The 13,061-nt window shown below is 45.6% G+C and overlaps 1 protein-coding gene across 2 annotated transcripts in view; it reads right to left on the bottom strand.

The window, feature by feature from the left end:
* Nucleotides 1-3,080, bottom strand: part of PLS1 (plastin 1) — a 142,396-nt gene extending 139,316 nt beyond the window's left edge. The window contains exon 1 of one of the 2 annotated variants that reach the window (XM_002716570.5): nucleotides 2,940-3,080. The gene's annotated coding sequence lies outside the window, so the exon portion shown is untranslated. The remainder of the gene's footprint in view (nucleotides 1-2,939) is intronic. The other variant, XM_070072688.1, reaches the window with a different exon arrangement.
* Between the last annotated feature and the right edge of the window lie 9,981 nt (nucleotides 3,081-13,061).

Below are 13,061 nucleotides of genomic sequence, written 5' to 3' on the forward strand. Positions count from 1 at the left end.
GCTCTGATATGGGATGCCAGGGTCACAAGCTTAATCCACTGAGCCCCAACAGCAGCCAAAAGCTACAAGGACTTCCTCAATTCCAGTAGGTGCAGATTCCCAGGACCCAAGCCTGACCCCCTTCTCATTCTGCGTACTCAACCTTGAATTGGCCAATCATCCCTATGTCTCATCTCTTCAATGACACAGATATTCTCCGATCAGCTGTCAGATTTCTCCTCTCTACAGGGCTTTCTATTCACAGAGTGTCCTGCTGCCAACTCATTTTAAACCTAGGGCCAACACCCTCAAAAATAAAAAATTAATGAAAGGAACTTGGATCTGGTAATGAGAAAATCTGAGCAGAACCTCTGGGTCTACCGCTAACTAGCTTAGTTAAGCCTACTTCAGTTTTTCCTCTATATAACGAGAGGATGGCCTACATAAAATGCTATATTGTAGCTCCAAGATTCAAAATGGCCACCCTCACCAAGCCAAATACAAATTGATTTATTCATTCAGTAACTGCGGAGTGCCTGATACTGCAAAGCAACATGCTAGACATCGTTACGACTTAAAAATCATCCTTCAAAGAGCTTATCATCTAGAGGGAAATAAGAGAATCACATTGTAACCACAAGAAATAGAATATCCACATTGGAGGTACTTATTAACCTATGATCTCTTATCAAAATATGAGAATCAGAGTCACTCCAGCAGGTTGGTTTTGATGTGGGAAAACATAACAGATAAACAGTTCAGGAGCTGGAGACCACCCCCCCCCATAATCCCACCTGGATCCACCCACCTGTCAATCAGACTATGTAATCACTCCCCCTTTTGGAAGTGAACAGGAAGCCTGGGGAAGGGGAGGGTGCCTTGTTTGCTGCACTCTCGCTTGCTCCCTCTCTCTCTCCTGGTGGACCCCAGGAAAGACCGGTACGGAGGTCCCACTTTCCCCTTCCTGGCCCACTCTCCCTTAATAGAGCCCTCATGTTCTGTGGATTCTTCTCATTTTCTAAATTAACGTCATCACGCTGCACATCGTATTTGAGCCTGTACTTAGAATTCTTCTCTAAGTAAAAGGCAAGAAGCTGAAATAGGAGTTAGAGGCTAAGCTGGCCCACAAGTTTGACTTGGTCGCTGCGGTGCTACAGTTCCAAGACGACCTCCCCACATTACAGAACATCCAGGTGAAATCCTTTTACAAAACTATCCATGCCTCACTTCCTCCCCTTCCCTCCTCCCTCCCACAAACAGTGGCCGAGAATAGACTTTGTGCTTAGTGCATGGTAGGATGTTTGAGGCACAGATTTCAACCCCCAAGAGCTTACACAACATGACCATTTCCTGGTGAAGAGGTTGGGATGTGCAGTAAAACACAGTAATTCAGGATACTATGTACAAAGGATGTAACAGCAACACAGATAACAGCAGTAAATGCTAGATTATTTAGATGGAGAGCTCCTGGCTGCAGCAATCAAGGAAGGCTTCCAGAAAGCAGTCACACCTGAACTGTACCCTGCAGCATGGGCAGGACTTACCCAGGAGGGAGGCAAACGCATTCTGGGCCAAAGGCCCTGGTGACTGAGGCGAGCAAGGAGGGTGGTTTCAGGACCAGTGAACGGCTAGGTGGGGCTGGAGCGAGAAGGCATTTTTTGAAAGGAATTTACAAGGTACTAGCAAGCTCCGTCACGGAGATGATTAAATTTTCTGCTTAAACCAGATGACACAGTATAAGAGAGTGGAAGAGAAAGTTTAATAATCTAAGCAAAGGGTATTAACAGGGAATGGTAAATAAATAAATAAATAAAAATCAGCTGGGTCTGGATCCCAGGCCCAGCTTCGCTGAGGAGGGGTTGGGGTGGCTACAGCAAGTCACTGATCTCAGTTTTCCCATTTGTAAACTGAAGCAGCTGAACTGGATGACCTCAAAAGTCTCTACAGTTCCAAACTAGACCAACTGTATATTATTCCTGCCATTAAAACATTCATCATGGGGGAAGAGCGGAGGGAACCTGTATTCCCTTTCCACACAGGTTTCCCTTTCTGAACTTCAATTGTTTTGCCCCTAAACTCACCACCGCTAGGCATATGCCTACGGTATTCTCTACCAGAGAATTTTACTACAGAATTCCATTAAAGTCGGGAGAGTTGGTGCTGAAGCAAGGGGCAGGGGTGATAAAGCACCTTTTTCATCTTTGTGGACCTGAATAACTATGTGTTGCTTCTCTGACCTGAAAAGTTGCTTCTTGTTCATGTAAATCGGTACAGCACACCCTTAGCCTCATACAAGTTTATCTGATACCGCAGCTCCAGGGCAAGGCATCTCCGAATAAGCCATAGACAGTGACAGAGTAAAGGGAGAGGAGCGAAAACTCTTAGGTAAAAGACCCTATCCACTTTACAGCACCAACTGAAGAGCCACGCTGAAAGGCAAAGAGGAAAATCATGCATTTTGTGAAGTCCCTACTTAACGCAGTTGGAATGCAGAAAGTTTTCTGGCATTGAAATTCGCTGACCATTGGCATTTTTTAAAGACTGCAGCCAGGAGCCCCGAGGCAAGGCACCCGACCCGAAAGCGCGGATGCGATTCACTGGTTCTATCGATCCTATGCACCAACAGGCCAAAGGCAAATAAACCAGGCACAGAATTCCAGCGAGTCAGGCTGAATGAGAAAGCACCAAAGTTTCAACCAGAAAAGTTAACGAAATGCCTCGCTTCCTGCAGGGAGTCCTAATGCAGTCCTCAGGCTCATTGTTTCAGCAGTACAATATGCGACCGAACACCTGCGGCCACTACTCGCTGCCCCAACCTGCAGAAGCGCGCACCGGAGGTCGGGAGACGCCTAGCGAGCGAGAGAACCTGGACAGCCTGGCCCCGTACAAGGACTGCTTTGCCTTCCATCTGTCCGTCTACCTTCCCTCCTAGCGCCCCCTCCCACCCTAGCGCCCAGTACCTGCGGCGATCACCGGGCCTCGAGTCCGAAGCTCCCACTCCGGATGCAGGTACCCGCAGGTCCGCTCTGCGGCTACCTCTGCGCGCCCGCGGAGCCGCTGCGCTCGCGCCACTGCGCATGCCCGGCCGGCATCCGGGCCCCGACACTCGGAATCCACTTCCCGGGTTTTGGCTGCGACTCCCAGAGTTACGGACGCGAAACCGCAAGCTTGAGTTCAGGAGGAGGGTGAAAGAGCAGTTGCAGGTGCTGGGAGAGGCGAGGGGCAGAAGTGAATTGGCGCTGCAGCACGTTGTCCCTGCAGCCCGCAGTTACCCATGCCTGAAGGTGACCGCCTACGCCGTTGGAATGCACCATGCTCCTCAAACTTGAGCGTGGGTCCGAATCGCCGGGAGGGCGTGTAACGCAGACCCCACACCCAGAGCTTCAGAGTCAAGCTTAGGAGTGAGGTGCTGCCGTTTGCATTTCTAATATGTTTTCAGGGGAAGCTGCCCCCACACTTTGAGAACCACTGATCAAGAAGAAAAGTGTATGTTATTAAAGAAGAAAATTTTCTCCCCATCCCGCCCCGCCCTATTAGGGGATTTCACACAATACTTCCTCGTCATTTCACAGCCACACCTGCTTAAAATAAATACATTACTAAAGCCCACACGCCAACAGAGGTGGGATATTTCCTCTAGCATGTGAGTCAAGTAAATGGAATGCAACCTCAAGGATCCGCACACATTTTGCCTGCAGCATAGCACATAGGTGCTGTTGGTTACCCCAACTCAGTCCAGGGAACAGGACTGGCCCTTATTTTGCTGTCTATTTAACTCAAAGCGCTGAGTGCTTAGTACATGATACAGAATAGAGACCAAGACCAGCGGTTGTGGGAGTTGACACTTGCCTCTGGGGAGCCTGGGTTCAAGTTGCAGCTACTTTGCTTCTGATCCAATTTCCTGCTAATGTGCCTGGAAAGGCAGAAAGGAGGGCCCAAATGCTTGGGCCTCTGCTGTCCATGTGGGAGACCAGGATGGAGTTCCTGGCTCCCAGCTTTGGCCCTGCCCAGACCTGCTGTTGCAGCCATTTGGGGAGTAACCAACAGCACGAAGATTCTCCCCCCAACATCCCTCTGCCTTTCAAATAAATTAAATTAAATTAGTTTTAAAATAAAAAATAGGGACCCAAGCAAGTTCAAGACGAGAGCAACAGGGATGGAAAAATGGGAAAGCAGATGAAATCACTAAGAACCCAAAGGAATTGGATGAGCAATTAAATATGGAGGGAGGTGGCCAAGGAGGGGAAGATAAGCATTTCTGTCTTCCATATAGAGAAATCTATCAATTTAGTGTCCTTAGCTGAGCCCAGATTCACAGAAGTCATTGAATATGTAAGATTCACAAAATATGCCAGCACCCTGGCTCACTAGGCTAATCCTCCACCTGCGGTGCCGGTACCCCAGGTTCTAGTCCCGGTTGGGGCTCCGGTTCTGTCCTGGTTGCTCCTCTCCCAGTCCAGCTCTCTGCTGTGGCCTGGAAGGCAGTGGAGGATGGCCCAGGTCCTTGGGCCCTGCACTCGCATGGGAGACCAGGAGGAAGCACCTGGCTCCTGGCTTCGGATCAGCGCAGTGCCAGCTGTAGCGGCCATTTGGGGGTGAACCAACGGAAAAGGAAGACCTTTCTGTCTGTCTCTCTCTCACTGTCTAACTCTGCCTGTCAAAAAAAAAAAAAAAAAAAGATTCACAAAATATAAGTATTTCTTTAAAAGTTAAACATACATCTACCAAATGACCCAGCCAGTCCATTCCTGGTATTACTGCAGAGAAATTAAAATGTATGCTCACAGAAAGACTTGAAATATGAATGTTCATAGCAGCTTTTTTTCACAGTAGTCCAAACAAGGAGGGACCCAATTGTACATCAAAAGATGAATGAAAAAAAAAGTGATTTAGCAATACAATAGAATACTACTCAGCAATCAAAAAAGGGAATGACTCATACACGCCCACATTAGATAAGACTCAAAATCATTATACTGAGATGAGGAAGTCAGAGAGAAAATACGTATGTAAGGGCTGTATATGAAATCCAAACCTGTAGTCACATAAAGCAGATCAGTAATTGCTGGAAACCAGGAACAGACAAAAGGATGAACTGCAAAAGGGCAGAAAAAAAATCTCTGGGGTTGGAGGTGATGGAAATTTTCTCTATTTTGATTATAGTGATTTCACAGGTGCATATAGCTGTCAAAACTAAGATGTACTTTAAAATTAAATTTATATTCCATAAATTAGTCTGGAAAAAAGAAAAATCAAATATACTTATGATCTGATTATTTATTGGAGATATTGACTAATGCAAGTTCATGAGGACATGTAGACTCTAAATATGCTATAAACTGATTTGGAGAGAAAGCAGATTTAAAACCCTGTAACAGAAGCTAAAAATAATCAGTATAAAATGTCTACAACAATCATTGTAAAAGTAACAAATCCAAATTTATTATTTATAAATGTATTGTTAATAAAATAGAAGATGTTCCAAAAACATCTCCAAATCTGAAATAAGAGATAAAACTTCATTAGAAATGCACACCCAGGGGTTGGCGCCTTGGCTCAATAGGCTAATCCGGTTCTAGTCCCAGTCGGGGCGCCGGATTCTGTCCCGGTTGCCCCTCTTCCAGGCCAGCTCTCTGCTGTGGCCAGGGAGTGCAGTGGAGGATGGCCCAAGTGCTTGGGCCCTGCACCCCATAGGAGACCAGGAGAAGCACTTGGCTCCTGGCTTCGGATCAGCGCGGTGCGCCGGCCACAGCGTGCTGGCCGCAGCAGCCATTAGAGGGTGATCCAACGGTAAATGAAGCCCTTTCTTTGTGTCTCTCTCTCTCACTATCCACTCTGCCTGTCCAAAAAAAAAAAAAAAAAAAGCAAAAGCACACCCAGGGGCATACATTTGGCACAGTGATGAAGCCACCAGTTGGGACTCCCACATTCTATATTGGAGTGCCTGGGTTCAAGTCCTGGCTCTTCTCCGTGGGAGGCCATAGTGATGGCTCAAGTAGTTGGGTCCCTGCTACCTGCATGGGAGACCTAGATTGAGTTCCTGGTTCCTGGCTTCAGCCTGGCGCATCTTTAGCTATTACAGGCATTTGGGGAGTCAATTAGTGGGTGAGCAATCTCCACCCCCCTAATCTTTCTGGCTTTCAAATAATAAGTAAATAAATAAGTAAACATTTTAAAAATAAAAATAAGATAAAATTCTGTTGAAATAAAAAAAGTAAACAAATTATCTGGGTTTCAAAATAGACATAGATTAGCAACAGGAAAGTCAAGCTTAGCAATTATCCAAGAAGTAAGTCAGCCTAACAAGCAGTAGCAGAAAAAACAATAAGGCTTTAGGGCCTAGAAAAAAGCTGTGGAATGTGGCAGAGACTGCTTATTGTCCCCAAATAGCCTTTCATCTATGATGCATTTATGAAAATGATGGCCTTTCAAAATAATGGGAAAATGATGGACAGTAACATATCACAGAAATCCTGCATGGATTGCCCAACTTGCTTCATGGGTACCTTCCTGGAAAGGCAAAAACAGTATTTCTGACAGTTATTTGTAACCAGGGTTGCAAACGTAATTTAGGTCCCACTAAGTGATATAAGCCTTTGGTTCGAATTTGGACTAGGGGAGAAAGCCAAGGCATGACCCCCTTTTGGGACATTCCTAATTCTGTAGCTTCTTGAACTTTCAGAGGCAGCGAGTACCTTGACAGGTAACCTGAGGAGTCTGTGAAAGCTCACAGGGCAGTCTGTTTCTTTGACCCTGATGTGCGTGCATCCATGTGGACATTATATATTACCTAAATCCCTTAACGAACTTCCTTTTTTCTTTAACTAGAAAAAGGGAACCTCCATCCTGACATACACACTGTCTCTTTGGAAAACAAGTTTTCTTACTCAAAAATAATCTATAGGTAAAGGGGAAACCAATACCAGGAAATTGAAAAACAAAAATATTAGTAAAAAGTACAGAATAGTTTAACTTTGTGGTTAAGCTTTCTAAGAAGGACTCAAATCCCAGTATCCATAAAGGAAAAGATGAACAGATTTGATATAATAAAAATTAAAACTCCTGTATGACAAAAGTGAAGTCACAGGCTAAAAGACAATAGTCTTGGAATATAAATAAGGAATGAATAAATATTAATCATATATTAATATTTTTATAAATCAATAAATTATATAAACAAAACATAAAACCTTACATGGATAATTTACAGAATAAAAAAGATTCCAAATGGTTAATAGATATACAAGGGTACTTGAAAAAGTTTGGGGAAAAATGGCAATAAATGAGAGTTTACTTTGGTGCAAAAATTTTTTTTCATGATGTGCTTTTTCCATGCATTTTTTTAAAGCATTAATTTTATTTTAAAGTCAGAGAGAGAGAGAGAGAGAGAGAGAGATCTTCCATCCACTGATGGCCACTCCCAAGATGGCCACAATGGCCAAGGCTGGGTCAGGCCAAAGCCAGGAGCCAGGAAGTTCATCTGGTCTCCCCCATGGGCAGCAGGGACCCAAGTACCTGGGCCATCTTCTGTGTTTTTCCCAGGCCACAAGCAGGGAGTTGGATCAGGATTGCAGCCACCAGGAAACAAACCACAAGCCCTTTTCCATGAATCCTTGCACATCCCACATATGCATGGATTTCAAAGTGTCCTTGAACGAAAGTAAATTTATCTTTTAATTCCATTTTCCATGAATTTTGTAACATACTCTCAGGATACCAGAATCCACTGGACTTGCTTAAGTGGAGAAATGCACATAAATACATACAAGTATCCTAACCCAAATCAGTCAAAGCAGAATCTTTGGACAGCTTTTGAAGTTTTAAAAATTTTATGTTATTTATTTGAAAGGTAGAAAGTCAGAGAAAGAGAAATCTCCCATCTACTGGTTCACTTCCCAAATGCCCACAAAGCTAGGGCTGGGCCAGGCTGAAGTCAGGAGCCAGGAACTCAATCCAGGTCTGCCCTGTGGACGCTGCCCTGTGGATTGCAGAGACCAGAGTACTTGAGCCATCATCTGCTACCTCTCAGAGTGCACCTGAGCAGGAAGGTGAAATAGGGAGTGTAGCCAGGACCAAACCCTAGGCACTCCAATATGGGATGCCAGCTGCATCTTAACTGCTACACCAAGCACCTACTACCAGATACTTTTTTTAAAAAAATATTTATTTATTTGAAAGTCAAAGTTACACAGAGAGAAGAGAGGCAGGAGAGAGAGAGATCTTTCATCTGCTGGTTCACTCCCTAATTGGCTGCGACAGCTGGAGCTGCGCCGATCCATAGCCAGGAGCCAGGAGCCTCTTCCAGGTCTCCCACGTGGATGCAGGGGCCCAAGGACTTGGGCCATCTTCTACTGCTTTCCCAGGCCATAGCAGAGAGCTGGATTGGAATTGGAGCAGCTGGGTCTCGAACCAGTGCCCACATGGGATGCCGGTGCTTCAGGCCAGGGCATTAACCTGCTGTGCCACAGCACCAGCCCACCAGATACTTTTTTAAAAAACTTCCCAACCACTCAATGTGAATGTGTAGCCATGGCTGAAAAACACTGCTCTGAAACAGTGCCAACTCAAAGTGTCTCAGGGAACAAACAGCAACAGCATCACCTGTTAAAAATACAAATGCATGTTAAAAATACAAATTATTGATTTGCCTTTCAGAGCCACTGAAACAGATTCTCTGCACGTGGTTTTCAGGAATCTGTTTTAAGGAGCTCTTTGGGTGATTCTGACTCATGCTCAAATTTGAGGACCCTGAAACCTCTCCATGTTTATTTACTTAACAGAGCTACTTGGAGGAGAGATAAATGTATTCTGAGAGGCCGGTGTTATGATGTAGCAGCTTAAGCTGGTGCTTGCAATACCATCATCCCTTATGGGTGCTGGCTTGAGATCTGGCTGTTCCATCCCGTTCAGCTCCCTACTAACGTGCCTGGGAAAGCAGCAGAAGATGGCCCAAGTACTTGTGCCCCAGCACCAACATGGGAGACCCAGAAGAAGCCTTGGACTCCTGGCTTTAGCCTGTCCTAGCTCCAACCATTGCAGAGTAAACCAGCAGATGGAAGATTCTCTCTCTCTCTCTCTCTCCCCCCACCCCCCCGTAACTCTGTATATCTGCCTTTGAAATAAAATAAAGCTTTTTAAAAAGTATTTTGAGAAAAATAAAAATAATGACTGCTAATGCAAATAATCATTACTATTCCAATAATTTAAATAATGCTAGAATCATCCTAAGATCTTAGCGATGTAAATGGTAATAGTTTATTACTGAGATAGAAATCTAGACACATGGGAAAGTGATCTATGTCCTTATTTCTGAATTGCCTTCAAATACTGTGGTGACCTAGTTCTATAATATAATTTCAGTAGATGTGAAAAGGCCACAGGGATAGGAAGCCAAAGGTTTTACTTTTTAAAAATTTTTATTTATTTTTATTTTGTTTGAAAGGCAGAAGAGGCAGTAGGGAGAGAGAGAGATGTTTCATCAGCCTATTCACTCCACAGATGCCTGCAACAGCCAGGGCTGAGTCAGGCCGGAATTCAATCTGGGTTTTCCATGTGGGTGGCAGAGACTCAAGTGCACCTAGCAGGAAGCTGGATTCAGAAGTAGAGGAAGTGGAACTAGAATTCAGGCACTCATGGGATGTGGGCATCTGAAGTGGCACCTTTTTTTTTTATTTTAAAGATTGATTACTTATTTGAAAGTCAGAGTTACACAGAGAGAGGAGAGGTCTTCTATCCGATGGTTCACTCCCCAATTGGCCGCAACGGCGGGAGCTGCACCGATCTGAAGCCAGGAGCCAGGAGCTTCTTCCAGTCTCCCATGCAGGTGCAGGACCCCAAGGCCTTGGGCCATCTTCTACTGTTCTCCCAGGCCATAGCAGAGAGCTGGATTGGAAGTGGAGCAGCCAAGTCTCAAACTGGCGCCCTTATGGGATGCTGGCGCTTCAGGCCAGGGCGTTAACCCGCTGCACCACAGCGCCAGCCCCCTGAAGTGCCATCTTAACAACGATGGCAATGCCCACCCTGGCTTTATTTATTTATTTGACAGGCAGAGTTAGACAGTGAGAGAGAGACAGAGAGAAAGGTCTTCCTTTTTCATTCCCCCCAAGTGGCTGCTACGGCCAGTAAGTTGCTGGCCGGCGCACTGCGCCAATCCAAAGCCAGGAGCCACGTGCTTGCTCCTGGTCTCCCATGCAGGTGCAGGGCCCAAGGACCTGGGCCATCCTCCACTGCCCTCCCAGGCCACAGCAGAGAGCTGGACTGGAAGAGGAGCAACCAGGACAGAATCCGGCGCCCCAACCAGGACTAGAACCTGGTGTGCCGGTGCCGCAGGCAGAGGATTAGCCTATTGAGCTGCAGCACCGGCCCCTGGCTTTAAGTTTGTCAAATACTATAACTTTATGAGAACTAAATGGGTTTCTTTTTTATTATAATGGGTTTTTGCAGCATTTCTACTAAATGGAGTAAGTCAATTAGTGCAGTTTGGCTATATTGGATCATTTATTCTGCTTTGTTAAGTTTCAGAATCCACTTGTGGTTATTTTGTCTATTATTTTTTAAAAGGTTTATTTATTTATTTGAAAGGCAGAGTGACAGAGAGGCAGAGGCAGAGAGAGAGAAGTCTTCCATCTGCTGGTTCACTCCCCAAATGGGTGCAACCGCTTGAGCTGGGATGATCCGAAGCCAGGAGCCTGGAGCTTCTCCCGGGTCTCACACATGGGTGCAGGGGCCCAAGTACTTGGGGGCCACCTTCTACTGCTTGCCCAGGCCACAGCAGGGAGATGGATTGGAAGTGGAGCATCCAGGACTCAAATCGGCGCCCATATGGGATGCTGGCACTGCAGGCGGTGGCTTTTCCTGCTATACCACAGTGCTGGCACCTGTGTCTATTATTTGAGGCTTTACCCGATGAAAGCCAGCAGACACGTGCCCCCTTTTAACCTTAATCTATGTCTAACAATATTCAAGACACAGCTAAGCTACTGAACAATGGGAATGGCAAAATCAAAATTGGATTTTGAAAAAGTTGCTCTGTCTGCTGTGTGTAACAATTCCAAATATCATCACCTGGAAACTTGTTTAAAGTGCAAAGGATTAGGCACTTGACCTAGAGGTTAAGATGTCTCTGTCCCGGCCGGCGCCGCGGCTCACTAGGCTAATCCTCCGCTTTCGGCGCCGGGACATGGGGTTCTAGTCCCGGTTGGGGCGCCGGATTCTGTCCCGGTTGCCCCTCTTCCAGGCCAGCTCTCTGCTGTGGCCAGGGAGTGCAGTGGAGGATGGCCCAAGTGCTTGGGCCCTGCACCCCATGGGAGACCAGGATAAGTACCTGGCTCCTGCCATCGATCAGCGCGGTGTGCCGGCCGCAGCGCGCGGGCTGCGGCGGCCATTGGAGGGTGAACCAATGGCAAAGGAAGACCTTTCTCTGTCTCTCTCTCTCTCACTGTCCACTCTGCCTGTCAAAAAAAAAAAAAAAAAAAATGTCTCTGTCCCACAGTAGAGTACCTGGATTTGATACCAGCTCTGGCTCCTGACTAATGCAGACTGGGAGGCAGAGGTGATGGCTCAAGTAATTGGGTTACTACCACTATGTAGGAGATCTGAGTTGTGTTCCTGGCTCCCAGCTTCAGCCCTAGCCCAGTCCTGGCTGTTGAAGGCATTTGGGGAGTGAACTGGTGAATAGTAATGTTCCGTCTTCATCCATCTGTGTCTCTACCTCTCAAGTAGTAGATAATTTTTAAAATGCAGATTATTGTATATACCAGGGAGCCATTTGTTGAAGTCCATTTAAACGTAGAAAACAGAGGCCGGCATTGTGGTTAAACTGCTGCTTGTAACACTGGCAATCCATATGGGCACAAGTTTGAATCCAGGTGTTCTACTTCTGGTACAGCTCCCTACTAATGCACCTGGGAAAACAGGTGGAAGTTTGTGGAAGATGGCCCTACTACTTGGGCCCTTGCACTTATGGGAGAGACCCAGATGGGGTTCCATGCTTCTGATTTTAGCCTGGCCCAGCTCTGGCTCTTGCAGCCATTTGGAAAGTGAACCAACAAATGGAAGTTCTTTCTCTCTCTCTCTCTTTCCATTTCTCTCTGTAATTCTGCCTTTCAAATAAATAAATCTTTAAAAAATACAAAGTAACTAATTTTTCTGTATTAATATATACTTTGAGATGTATTATACAGTAAAAATCCTGATATAATACCACAAATGGAGCAAAGACAAATCCAATGCTTTAGGATGCAATTTGCACCTATAGCTAGCCAGGAATTTGGGCATCTTGCTGAGAAGCCAGGCTGTTGGTCTCAACTGGATTCTAGTGCCATCTGGTGGTCACTGTCTAGTAGTTCCATTGTCAGTGAGCACTTTTTTTTTTTTTTTTTTTTTTTTTTTTTTTAAGATTTATCTGTTTATTTGAAAGGCAGAGTTAGAGAGGGGTAGGGAGGGGGGAGAGGGGAGGGGGAGGGAGAGATCTTGCATCCACTAGTTAACTCCCCAAATGGCTGCAACAGTCAGGGCTACACCAGGCTGAAGCCTAGTGGCTGCAGCTTGTAGCTTCTTCTGAGTCTCTCCCACGTGGGTCCAGGGGCCCAACAACTTGGCCATCTTCCACTTGTTTCCCAGGGGCAGTGTCAGGGAGCTGGATTGGAAGTGGGAGTTAGGACATGAACCAGCACCCATGTGGAATGCTGAGCAGCTCAACTCACTATGCTACAACACCAGCCTAAGGGAAAATTCTATACGTAGGTGGCTCACTGGAATTATTAGTTAGTGACCTTTTGTGGACTTGATCTGGGACACTGGCTGTAGGAAATACTAGGGGCACTACAATTCAGCCACATTAAATTCTCTATCTGCTTCACTGTCTCGTCCATGTTCCATCACCACAAACGATAAAAGGGGACTAGGAGAAATGCAGGAACCAACATCTGTATTATGTCCGCATTTACATTATTATGACTTATGAATATTAGAATGAGGTGCTGAAAATACAGTTAATAAAAAATATTCACAATATATGGATCTGACACTGGACCACTTAATTATATGAAGCAACCATTATAAGATCTAATAAGAGAAACAGA

Source organism: Oryctolagus cuniculus, chromosome 4 (assembly GCF_964237555.1).
Source record: "Oryctolagus cuniculus chromosome 4, mOryCun1.1, whole genome shotgun sequence".
NCBI lineage: Eukaryota > Metazoa > Chordata > Mammalia > Lagomorpha > Leporidae > Oryctolagus > Oryctolagus cuniculus.